This window comes from Elephantulus edwardii, unplaced genomic scaffold (assembly GCF_000299155.1).
Source record: "Elephantulus edwardii isolate Elephantulus edwardi_28Jun2011 unplaced genomic scaffold, EleEdw1.0 scaffold00097, whole genome shotgun sequence".
Lineage (NCBI taxonomy): Eukaryota > Metazoa > Chordata > Mammalia > Macroscelidea > Macroscelididae > Elephantulus > Elephantulus edwardii.
The window spans coordinates 6,798,911-6,812,641 of record NW_006399847.1 but is presented as its reverse complement, the minus strand read 5'-3'; positions in this window follow the sequence as shown (position 1 = coordinate 6,812,641).

The following is a 13,731-nucleotide window of genomic DNA, read 5'->3' as shown; positions in this document are numbered from 1 at the left end:
TTACTTGGCTCCACAGTCAACACTCTTGGTAACAGCAGCCAGAAAATCAAGAGACGAATTGCATTGGGAAAGTCAGCTGTGAGGGACCTCTCAAGAGTACTGAAGAGAAGCAACATCAGGCTGGAGACTAAGGTGTGCCTGATCCAAGCTATAGTCTTCACCATTACATGCTATGCATCAGAGAATCAGTCAGCGTGTAGGGATATTAGGAAGAGAATTGATGCCTTTGAGCTGTAGTGCTGGAGAAGAGTGTTGAATATACCATGGACTGCTAGGAGACCAAACAGGTTTGTCCTGGAGAAGGTGAAGCCAGAATGCTCCTTGGAGTCAAGAATTCTGAAGCTTCGTCAGACATACTTTGGGCATGTTGCAAGGCGGGACTGGTCCTCGGAGAGGGACATCATGTTTGGCAGAGTGGAGCGGCGGCGAAAAAGAGGAAGACCTTCAATGAAATGTATCGATTCTATGACTGGAGTGGTGGGAATGAGTGCATTTGAGATGGCTAGGTTGAACGGCGTTTAGGGCTGTTGTACATAGGGTCGCTATGAGTCGCAAGCACATAACAACAACAACATACCTTTCTCAGTCTTCATGTTCTGCTTCTATAAATTATTTATCATATTGATTTGAAGTTAAAATAATCTACTAAGTGAAAATATTTAACATCATACTTATATGTGTAAAACTTGGAGAATTTATTCCTAAAAGAAGATAAAGATATTTGTTAGAATATTGTTTTGCCACTGAAATAAGTTTCCTGTAATATGATATATAAATTTCTGTTAAGGCAGATTTAGATAACATTTGTTCACATAGACTTCAGCTAAATACACACATTTCTAGTAATTATACAAGCTCTGGAAGCTCTGGTGGCCTCACAGTAAGAAGCTGCCCAGAATTCCCAAAGGCACATGGTTCGAGGCCACCAGCTGCTCCACAGAAGCATAGGCAATCTCTTCCCATGTGATTAACTGCCTCTGAAAGCCCACTGGGGGGTCAACTATGGGTTGATTCTGACTCTATGGTACAATAAAATGAAAAATACTATTACAGTGGTGTTATATATTTCTTTTTTCAATTCTGTTAATGTTCACATTGTATACTTTGCAGCTCTATCATTTGGTGTACAGATATTTATTATGGTGTGTCCTCTTGTTCTACTGACCTTTTAAGAATTATATAGTGACCTTCCTTGTCCTTTGTGATGTTTTTCATGTTAAAATTTATTTTATCAGAGATTAATATTACTACTCCTGATTTTTTTCTTATTGTCATTTGCTTGGGTTTTGGTGGGTTTTTTTTTTTTTTTTTACATTCTTTGATTTTTAGTCTGCCTTCATAAGTGAGGCATGGGGATGAGGAAAGCTCCGCCTCTCTCCCTTCCTGGAATCACAAAACTAATTCTCTGGCAATGGCGTCCCCGTGGCCCCTTTCCCGTCTTCCCCGGGTATCATCTTCACTTTTCAGGTGTGTCCCTTATAAACAGCATATTTTGATGGGTTTTGGTTTTTTATACAATCTGCTACTCTTTTTCTCTTTAGTGTTGCATCTAAATGATTCACATTCAGTGTAATTATTGAGAGGCAAGGGTTTATTGTTATCATTTTATTGCATTCTTTCGGTGGTGTTGATGATTACTTTAGTCCATCCTGCTTTCAGTGGCATCTCTGTAAGGACTTCTCTCAGTGTTTTCCTTAACAATGGTATTTTTACAAACTCTTCTGCTTCTTTGAGAATATCTCGATCTCTCCTTCATATCTAATGGACAATTTTCCAGGGTACAGTATTCTTGGTTGACAATTGTATTTTTTGATTGTTTGATACATGCCATTCCGCTATCTTCTTGCTCTCATGGTTTCTGCTGAGAAATCAGCACTTAATCTAATACTCTTACTTGCTCTGTTTTATAAATTACTCTTTATTTCTCCCTAGCTGCTTTCAGAATTCTCTATTTTGTTTCTGACAAGTTTGACTATGACATGCCTTGGTGTTTTTCTTTTGGAAACTATTCTATATGGTGTTTGCTCAGCTTCTTGAATATATATTCTCTTATTCTTCATTATGCCTGAAAAGTTTTCTTCTAGTAATTCTTCCACAACTTTCTCAGTGCCTCTACCTGTTTCTTTCTGTTTGGGGATTCTGATTATGCTTATGTTATTCTTCTTGATGGTTTTCCACATTATTTTTAGGCTTTCATCTTTTTCCTTTTTGATTCTGCCTTTTGTTCTAGCAGATCAGTGTTGGCAATCCTATCTTCTATCTTGTTGGTTCTGTCTTCCATCTCTTCAATTCTGTTCATATGATCCTCCAACATGTTGGCAGCATCTTAAACTTTGATCCTCATATTCTGGATTGTGGTTTCTTGTTTTTCCAGAGCCTCTAATGCTTTGTTTGTTTTTTCTGTCTTGGATTATTCTTTTATGTTCCTCTTGGGTTTTGCTGGCAGAGTCCTGTAATTCTTTGAGTTTGTCTTTCATCCATTGAAAATATTCAATCATTGTTCTTTTGAAGTCTGTCAGAAAATTCCATCAGACATTTTGGTTTCAGGAAATCTGTTGATACTGTGACACATTTTGGGGGTGACATCTTGTTTTAGATTTGTTTAGGATGTAGGGTAGTCTGCTTCTTCCTTATCCTTGCTGTGGTAGTGTTTTTCATGCTTCAGGTCTTAGCGAGCTCTTGATCTGATAACCTTGGCTCAGGAAGTCACTGCTACAAAGGAGGGTGGAACAGCTATCCTTCTTGAGTTTCTCTCTGATCTTTTAACTCAAGGGAAGACTTGCTTCAATTGGAAAGGAAAATGGCCTGTGAACTGCTGTAGCTAGGTGGGTCCAAAGTGCCAGGATCTAGAGGCACCTCAAGCTTTGGGAGGGAAGAGGAAACGGCTTCACCTGTGATATTGGTGTCACTGATTCAGTTCGGAGGGACAGCAGCAGGCCATCCTCTAGGTGGTAGGGCTGAGGCTTCCAGGGAGCAGGATCAGGTTCTGTAGGCAGCAAGGGTGGGCCATTCAGGCAGTGCATTCAGGGGTCCAGGTCGTGGGCCAGGAGCCTCCAGTTGAAGGGGCCGGGGGACTCCAGGAGGTGGGGCCTTGGTCTAGAGCTCCAGGCAAGAGAGTAGTGCAGGCCACACTAAGAGATTTTTAAGGCCGGTACTTAGCTAATCGACTGGAAGAAGTCCATGCGAGGCTTTGGTGACACATGGCTTTGGCCTATATTTGACTATTTAGTGAACTAATTATTGAATGCCTAAATATATGAACAAAAGTCAAAATTACAACAAAATGTTCAAATTATTTAAACCATTCATGCAATTATTTTCTAATTTAGTTTTATTAATTTTAATCAAAATTTACAGAGACTTTGGATTGCCATTCATTCATTGTTGCACGTTTCTCCCTACCCATCCCCCACCCTCCAGTACACTCTTCTCTTTGAAAAGTACATAAAAAAATAAACTGTTTCAATGCAGTATACATTATTTATCCCATCTTTCTCAGTCTCCCACCTAACCACAATGTCAGTCCTTGTTTAAGACAGTATTTGTCCTTTTGTGACTGAGATATTTCACTCAGCATAATGTCTTCTAGGGTCACCATTTTGAATAATGTTTCCTGACTTCCTCATTTTTCAATGCAGCATAGTATTCTATTGAGTGACTGTATCACAGCTTCTCTATCCATTCATTTGTTGAAGGGAATTTAGGTTGTTCTCAACTCCTTGTTACTGTGAAAAAAGCCGCAATAAACATTGGCGTGCATATATCTGCTTGGGTGGCAGTTATGGTCTCTTTGGGATATATTCCCAGTAGTGGAATTTCTGGGTCAAATGGTATCTCTGTTTGAAACTTTTTGAGAAAGGGCCACACCAGTGACCTTCCACAGTGGTTGCACCATTTTACACTTCCACCAACACTGAATAAGCATTCCAGTTTCTCCACAACTTCACCAGTATTTGTTGCTTGCTGTTCTGTTAAATTGTGCTACTCTGACTGGAGTGAGATGATATCTATAGTTGTTTTCATTTGCATCTCTCCTAGAGCTAGGGATTTTGAACATTACTTCACGTGCTTGTTAGCCATCTGAATGTCTTCGTTGGTGAAGTGTCTGTTCATATCCTGTGCCCATTTTTCAATTCAATTGTTTACCTTTATCTTGTTGCGGTGCTCAAGTATTTTATAAATTCTAGATATAAGCCCCTTATTTGATAAATCATTGTTGTTATTACCAAATACTTTTTCCCAGTCTGTGGCTTCCCTTTTTACCCTGTTGGAGAAGTTTTTGGATGTGCATAGGGGTTTGATTCTCAGGAGATCCAATTCATCTATTTTATCTTCTCCTGGTTGTAGATTTTTCAGGATGCTAGGAAGACTGTTTATGTTGTGGATTAGGACTTCTAGCGTTGTTCCTAGCTTTTTAATGAAATGTATAGTCCTTGATTTTAGTCCTATGTCCAAGATCCACCTAGAGTTGATTTTTGTGTATGGAGTGAGGTGTGGATCTTGCTTGAGTGCTATGCAGATAAATTTCCAATTTTGTCAACACAATTTGTTAAAAAGGCCATTGTTTCCCCACTTAACTGATTTCATATCCTTGTCAAAAAACAGTTGACTATAGGTAGAGGGGCTGATTTCTGTGTTCTCAATTCTATTCCACTGATCCATGTTTCTGTCATTGTATCCACCAGGTCAGTACAGTAGGATGTGAAATCAGGGAGTGAGATGCCTCCTACCTTTCTTCTATTTTTAAGGAGTGCTTTGCTTATTCAGGATTTCTTCCCATTCTAAATGAAACTGGAGATAGCCTTTTCCATCTCCTTGAAGAATGGGATTGGTATTTGTACTGGTATTGCATTGAACATATAAATTGCCTTTGGTAGTACTGTCATTTTCACAATATTGAGTCTTTCTATCCATGAGCAATGGATATTCTTCCACTTTTCCAGATCTCTTTCTGTTTCTTTCAGTAATGTTTTGAAATTTTCTTTGAACATATCCTTTCTGTTTCTAGTTAGATTTACTCCCAAGTATTTAATCTTGTGATTAGCTATTGTGAAGGATATTGTTGTTCTTAGCTGCCACTTGTATTGTCTTTGTCACTGTAGAGAAATCCAACTGATTTTGTATGTTGCTCTTGTATTCTGCTACTTTGCTGAATTGGTCAACTATGTCCAATAGTTTTCTAGCTGAGTCTTTAGGGTTTTCTATGTATACTATCATACCATCTGCACAGAGAGATAATTTTACCTCATCTTTGCCAATCTGGATACCTTTTATTTTCTTCTCTTGTCTTACTGCTATCACTAAGACTTCCAATACAATATTGAATAAGAGAGGTAAGAGTGGGCATCCTTGCCTAGTTCCTGTTCTTAAAGGGAATGCCTATAACCTCTCTCCATCCTCTCTCCATTGAGAACAATGTTGGCTCTTGGGTTTGTGTAAATAGTTTTTACTACGTTGAAGAAATTGCCTTCTAATCCTATTTTGTTGAGTGTTTTAATCAGGAAAGGGTGTTGGATTTTGTCAAAGGTGTTTTCTGCACCAATTGATAGTATCATGTGGTTCTTGTTCTTTGCTTTGTTAATGTGATGAATTACATTAATTGTTTTCTTATGTTGAATCATCCTTGTATAGCTGTTATGAATCCCACTTGGTCATGGTGAATTATTTCTTTGATGTATCGTTGGGTTCTATTGGCCAGTATTTTATTCAGAATTTTTGCATCTATGTTCATGAGAGATATTGGCCTATAGTTTTCTATTTTGGTGGTGTTCTTTCATAGCTTTGGATCAAGGATATGTTTGCTTCATAGAATGAGTCTGGGAGAATTCCATCTTTTTCTATTTTCTGAAAGCTTATGTAGAATTGGTGACAGTTCTTCTCTGAAAGGTTGACAAAATTCACTTTTGAAACCATCTGGTCCAGGGCTTTTTTTTGTTTGTTTTGTTTGGTTGGGTTTTGTTGTTGTTGTTGTTTTTGTTGGAAGTTGTTTTATTACCTTTTCAATTTCTTCTTTTGTAATGGGTCTGTTCAGGTATTCAGTTTTGGTTTGTGTCAGTTTAGGTAGGTTGTGCATTTCTATGTATTTGTTTATTTCCTCTAGATTTTCATATTTGTTTAAGTATAGTTTTTCATAATACTCTTATGTTAGCTTTTTTATTTTACTTGGGGTTTTTTTATGTTGCCTGATTCATCTCTTATTCAGATTATTTAAGGTTTTTCTCCTTATCTTTGGTTCTGACAAATTTAACTCTGATATACCTTGGTATTTTTCTTTTGCGGTCTATTCTATATGGTGTGTGATGAGGTTCTTGAATAAATATTCTCTTGTTATTCATTGTGCCTGGGAAGTTTTCCTCTAGTAATGTTTCCACAACTTTTTCAGTGATTCTTCCTGTTCTGGGATTCCCGTGATGAACATGTTATTTCTCTTGATAGTGACCCACATTATTCTTAGGTTTTCTTCTTTTTTCTTCCTTTTTGAGTCTGTTTTTTGCTCTAGCAGATCAGTGGTGACAATTCTGTCTCCTCTTTCACTGGTTCTGTATTCCTTCTCTTCAACTGTTCGTGTGTCCCTCCATCATATTGACAGCATCTGAAACATTGGACCTCATATTTAGGATCATGGTCTTGTTTTTCCACTGCCTCTCATGCTTTGTTTGTTTTCTCTACATTGTTCTGGATTGTGTTTTTGTGTGTGTGTGTGTTTTTTTTTTCTCCTCCTGATTTTTTGCTTGTAGTATCCTGTAATTCTTCAAGTTTGTCTTTCATCCATTGAAAATATTCAGTCATTTTTCTTTTAACTTCTGTGGCAGAAAGTTCCATCAGACTTTCTGGCTTCAGGAAATCCATTGATACTGTGTCACCCTTTGGGGGTGACATTTTGCTTTGTGCTTGTGTAGTGTGTGAAATAGCTTGCTTTCATTGAGACATTGATATGTTTTGGTTTTTATTATCTGAAGATAATGCTCTAGAGATCAGTTGGGCATCTACCCCACTTGTGTTTTTCTCTGAACTTCTGACTCCAGGGAAATGTCAGTTCTGATCCTGTGAAAGCAGCCTCTTGTAAGTAAGTCAGGTCAAGGTGCTCTGGATTAAAGGCAAGTTGATTGACCAGACATGTAGGTACAGGTGTGGAGCCAAAATGTTTGACTGTCCTTGTGATCACCCCACTCCCATGTGGGATCTCACTCAGACCTTGGTTGTCCGGGTATGCTCATGACTGGGGCTCCTTCTCAAATTCCAGCTGTCCATCTCCCACCCAGTGGTTTTCACTCAGTGGTCCCTACCCAGTAGCACTTACCCAGGTGCCTTCATGCAATGGCCCCTGCCCAAGCAGGGTCCTGGGTCCAATGAGATCTGAGAAGTCAAAGTCAAATTCCCACTGACCCACTCGGCTCTGGCTGGTCTGCAGTGTCCACAAATGGTCAGACAAATTACCACTGGCCTGCTCATGCCTGGACAGTCAGTATAGCCCAAGAGAGCTCAGTCAAATTCCCACCAGTGAGTGGGTGTTCTCCCAAGCAATTGGTGGGGCCCAAGAAAACCCAGTCAAGATCCTACCGGCCTTTCTCCTGTCAGATCAGTCCCACAGCAGCTCAGCTGTTGGCTTCAGGCAATGGCTGGATCTGCAGAGTGGCTTTCTCTTCCTGTAGCTCTGAAAACAATTGTTCCAAAATCCTACTGTCCATAGCTTGCCATGTTGGTGTGTCTCTGTGTGGGGTGAAGGATTCTCTAGTGGCTCTGGGGGCAACACCAGGGGTGGAGGAGGGCTGTGGCATCAGGGGTATCAGAGGTGGGGGCACGGGGCTGTGGCATCATTGCCAGGGGTAGGGGCACGGGGGCACGGGGGCACGGTGCAGTGACCAGGTGGGGGTGTGGGGGCACAGAGCTGGGGCACCTCCAGGGATTCAGGGCTGGCAGTCTCTTCACAGATGTTAAACCAGCAAATCACCCATCCTTAGCACATCAGACAGCCTGAGTTGCTCTCCACCTGCATCACCCTGCTCTCTGCCAGAGTCCTCTAGCTGTCTATTTTGCTGATGCTTCTCATTTTTCTGCCACTGCCGTTCTGTCAGTGCTACCATTCTGGCAGTGAGGGCTGCCATTCAGTCAGTCAGGGTTGCTGGTCCATCAGCCATTCATGCAATTTCTAAGAAAGTGTTTCAGAAAATCTGAAATGTTTGAGTCACATAAGGCAGTGGCATTTTAATTTTATACTCTGCATCACACAGATTGTTATTGTTGTTAAATGCCATCAAGTTGTAGATGACTCGTAGTCTACAACCTGTGAACAAAAGACCTGAACACTTGTATAACTTTCATTGTTTCTCTAAGTTCATAGAGTATCCAGAGGCAAGCTGTATCAGAAGTGGATGCCACTCCTGCTTCCAAGCTTGTTTTAATTGGAAAGCTCCACCACTGTCCACTGTGAGTAGCCATTATCGCATTTGACACATCAGTGTCACAATGTTTAGCATCACAGTAACCACGAGTTAGCAAATGGACAGACCAGTGCTATACCACTTAGAAGAATGTTTGACCAAAACCTATTAAAACCAGGTCTGAGGGCTGCGGATTAAAATCACTCACCTTTGGCTTGGTAGCATCACTTTCTGTCCACTAGGCCAACTACTGAGATTTCTCCAGATTACAACATGGTATATTTAAAAAGCTAAAACAAGATCTACATTACAAACCATACCAAAAAAGTCAACTCAAGGTAGATCAGAGACCTTGGAATAAAGCCCCAAACCATAAGAGATGAAACTGGGATTAAGTTTATAAGGCCTAGTGTATGGTAAAAAAACCCTGCCAATTACAGCCAGAAATACACAATCTGAATAGGATAAAATAGATGAATGGGACCTTCTAATGGTTAAATCCCCATGTGTATCAAAAACTTTTCCCAACAAGGTGAAAAGAAAACCTACTGGCTAGGAACAAATATTTAGCAATACCATCTCAGACAACAGTTTCATAATAAAAGTTTACAGAATATTCATAGGCTTCCACAAGAAAAAGATAAATAACCCAGTTACCGAATGGGGGAAAGACATGGAAAGAATTTTCATAGCCAACATTCAAATAGCCAACAGTTACATGAAAAAAGCTCAAAATCACTGGTAATAAGAGAGATGCAAATCAAAACCACAATGAGATACCATCTCACTCCAGTAGCAGTGGCAAAGTAGAGAGCAATTAATAAATGTTGGAGAGGATGTAGTAAGGTAGGAACTCATATATTTTTGATGGGATTGTAAAATGTTACAAGTACACTGGAAGGCAATTTTGTGCTTCCTCCAAACACTGAACATAAAAATTCCATATACCCAGTTATTCCACTGCTTGGAATATAACCAATAAAATGTGAATTGAGGCACAAATGGAGATTTATAGCAGCATTATTCATAGCAGCATTATTCACCATTGCAAGAACATGTATGTAAACAGCCCAGATGTCCAAACACAATCTAATGGACTGAGAAATTTTGGTACATTCACAAAATGGAATACTACACAGCATGCAGAGGCAATGATTTTGAAAATTGTTACCTAACTTGGGAGGGACTGGAGAGCATTATGCTGAGTGATGAACTCAGTCCCATAAGGATAAATACTGTATAAAACTATAATTGGAGAATGAAGATCGTGGGGGGGGGACTGGGAAAGGGGAGAGTGAAAGTCGAGGGGTTAGGATGGACAGGGAAAGGGAATTAAACATAGGGTTGTACAATTTGATGAGGGGAGGGCTGAAGGAAATGAGAAAGATCCTTTATGAAAAAGAATGTATTCAAACTTGGTAAATAAATCAGTATAATTTTTAAAAAGTGAATAAATATTAAAAAATAACATTAACTGGGGGAGTGGGAAGTGAAGGGAAAACAGGAAAATGTACAACAATGAGTAAATGAAAGTCCAACTTTTCTGTAAACTTTCATTAAAATCACAATTAAATTTAAAATCTATTAAAAACTTTAAAAACTATTTCTATGTATAGAGATATATATTTACACATACACATATATTCCTGGTCAACTGTTGCTGGGTTTTTGTGTGTGTGTGTGTGTGTGTGTGTGTGTTTTAAATTGCAGTTCTTATTCATTAAATTGGTTTTATAAATAATAATTGAGTTGTGACCAAAAGTTTAGAAAGCATTGCTACAGCTTATTGAGAAGAAGTGGCTTCTAGCCCTGAAGGTTCATTATTATCATTGACAATATATTTTTTTAAAACGTGGATGTTTACAATTTGGTGTGAAGGAAATGGAAAAGATCCAATGAAGACCTAAAGAGATGGCATACTGGTGGGCAACTAGCAGTCAGGAAATCCAATTGCAGAGGGCTGGGCGGGGAGAGAAGTGCAGCAATGAATGAATGGAAATCCAAATTCTCTGTAAATGTTCATTAAAATCATTTAAAAAAATAAAATTTAAAAAAAAAAGAAAATATGCTGTCAGAGACCTCTGCAGAATACTGAAAAGCAACGAGGTCAGTCTAGACATTAAGGTGTGCCTAATCCAGGCCATGGTCTTTGCAATTACTTGCTATACATCAGAAAGCTGGAGAATAACTAAGGATACTAGAAGAAGAATTGATACCTTCAAATTGTGGTGCTGGAGAAGAGTCTTGAACATATTATGGAATTCCAAGAAAACAAATAGGTCTGTCTTGGAGAGGGTGAAACCAAGCTTCTCCTTGGAGGGTAGGATTTTGAAGCTCCATCTTACACGCTTTGGCCATATGTCCAGGAAAGACCTATCCTTGGAGAAGAACATCATGCTCAGAAGGGTGGAGGGACAGCACAGGAGAGGAGGACCCTGGATGAGATGGGTTGATACAGTCAATAACTGGAGCGACGGGGGTTGGTGTATTGGAATTAGTGAGACTGCTTAGGACAGGGCAGGCTTCAGAGCTGCTGTACATAGGGTCACTCTGGGTCACAGGTAACTTGAAGGTACATAACAACAACAACAATAACGGTGGGCAAGAATCAATGGTGATTAATGTTATTATACATAGTGGATGTTATTGTACAACACCAGTTGGAACTGTCCCATATCTAACCCTCTGGTGAGTTTTCAGAGTCAGTTAATTGCATGAGAGGAAATTACCCATCCTTTTTCCATGGATCAGCTGTAGATTTGAACCAATTGTGTGTCTTCAGGATTGTAGTGCCGCTTCTTAACAGCTAGGCCAGAATGATTATATGAAGCACAATGTGATTGAAAGTGTGAAATACAATGTATACACATTTTGTAGGCAAACAGTACAAAATTTGAAAAATGGAAAAAATAGGAATGCTTAGACTTTACTGCAGGACAATTAGATTTTTAGAAGATGAGATTGAATTTCAGAGATTTCCTCAAAGCTTCCCAGATTATAGGCTGATGAGGGTGGTGCACACAATTAACATGCATGACTACTAATGGAAAGGTTGGATGTTCCAGTCAGAATAAAAATATGGGGAACCTAGTTCTAAAAAATCAGCTATTTATGAATGGAAATCCAAAGTCTCTGTAAATTTTCATTGAAATTAATAATTTAAAGAAGGGGGGAAAATCAACTATTTGAAATCCTGTGAACACAATTCTACTCTAATTTACAAGGAGTTTCCTTGAGTCAGAATCAACATGAAAAAAAACTAATAGTATGAAATTCTAATAAACAGTGAAAATCAGATCACTGCTCTGCATAAAAAATATTTTTAAAAAATACCATTTTCAATCATACAAATAATGTAGAAGACTACTAAAAATTCAGATAGTTAAAAAATTAAGAATAATTTCTGATTCTACCTTTTGTTTCTCACTTCACTATCTACAGGTAAGCATACTGGTCAGCTTCTTGTACATTCTTCTAATAAGCTCTGGTGATACAGTGACCAGTCTTTATGTGCTTTGTATTTGTTTGAAAATTCAAACCCAGCAGTGGTTCCATGTAAGAAACATATACCTCAATGTCTGTAAATAACGTTATGATTAAGAACTAGTTGTTTGTTGTTGTTTGGTGCCATCGAGTCATAGACGACTCATAAAGACTCTATGAAAGAACAGCATGAACACTGCAGTTCATACATAGAGTTTCCAGAGGCAAGCCATTTTGCAAGTGGATGCTGCTCCTGCTTCCAGGCTTCTTTTAGTCGGGAAGCTCCAGCCAACGCTGTCCACCATGGGTACCCATTACCACGACTGGCACATCACTATCACAGTCTTTAGCATCACACTAACCACGAGTTACCTCTGTACAACAAGGTACAGACCAGTGCTATAACACCTAGAAGAATATCTGACAGGAAAACAATTTGAACCTGGCTGAGGGCCGCAGATGAAAATCACCCACCTTCGGCTTTGTAGAATAACTTCCTTTCCACTCGGCCAAAGAGCTCCTTGTCATTGTCGTTGTTATTTTTTGGTGCCGTCGAGTTGTAGACGACTCATAGTGAACAAAAGGCCTGAGCACTGTTCGTACATAAAGTGTCTGGAGGCAAGCCATTTCGGATATGGATGCCGCTCCTGCTTCCAAGCTTGTTTTAGTGAGGAAATTCCAGCCCACACTGTCAGCCATGGCTACCCTTTACCATGACTGGCACATCACTGTCACAGTCTTCAGCATCACAGCAACCACAAGTTACCTATGTACAGCAACGTGCAGACCATGCCATACCACCTAGAAGAATGTTTGACAGGAAAACAATTTGAACCTGGACGAGGGCCCCAGAAGAAAATCACCCACCTTCGGCTTGGTAGCATAACTTCCTTTACAAGAGGCCAATGTAGCTCACTCTTTGTCGCTGTCGTACTTATTGTTGTTTGGTGCCGTCGAGTCATAGACGACTCATAGTGACCTGTCAACGAAAGTCCTGAGCACTGTTTGTACATAGTTTCCGGAGGCAAGCCATTTTGGAAGTGGATGATGCTCCTGCTTCAAGGCTTGTTTTAGTCTGGAAGCTCCATGCAACACTGTCCACCATGGGTACCCATTACCACAACTGGCCCATCACTGTCACAGTCTTCAGTATCACAGCAACCACGAGATTCCTCTGTACAGCAACATGCAGACCAGTGATATACCACCTAAAAGGTTTGACAGGAAAACCATTTGAACCTGGCCAAGGGTCTCAGATGAAAATCACCCACCTTCACCTTGGTAGCGTAACTCCCTTTCCACTAGGCCAACATAGCTCTCTCTTTGTCATTGTCGTTGTTATTGTTGTTTGGTGCCATTGAAAAGTAGACGACTCGAAACTACCCTATGAATGAACGGCCTGAGCACTGTTCTTACATAGAGTTTCCGGACTCAAGCCATTTCGGATATGGTGCTGCTCCTGCTTCCAGGCTTGTTTTACTTGGGAAGCTCCAGCCCACACTGTCCACCATGGGTACCCATTACCACGACTGACACATCACTGTCACAGTCTTCAGCATCACAGCAACCACGACTTACCTCTGTACAGCAATGCACAGACAAGTGCTATACCACCTAGAAGAATGTTTGACAGGAAAACTATTTGATCCTGGCTGAGGGCTGCAGATGAAAATCACCCACCTTCAGCTTGGTAGATAAGTTCCTTTACAAGAGGCCAATGTAGCTCTCTCTTTGTCGTTGTCGTTGTTGTTGTTTGGTGCCGTTGAGTAGTAGATGACTCAAAACTACCCTATGAACGAAAGGCCTGAGCACTGTTCGTACATAGAGTTTCTGGAGGCAAACCATTTTGGATATGGTGCTGTTCCTG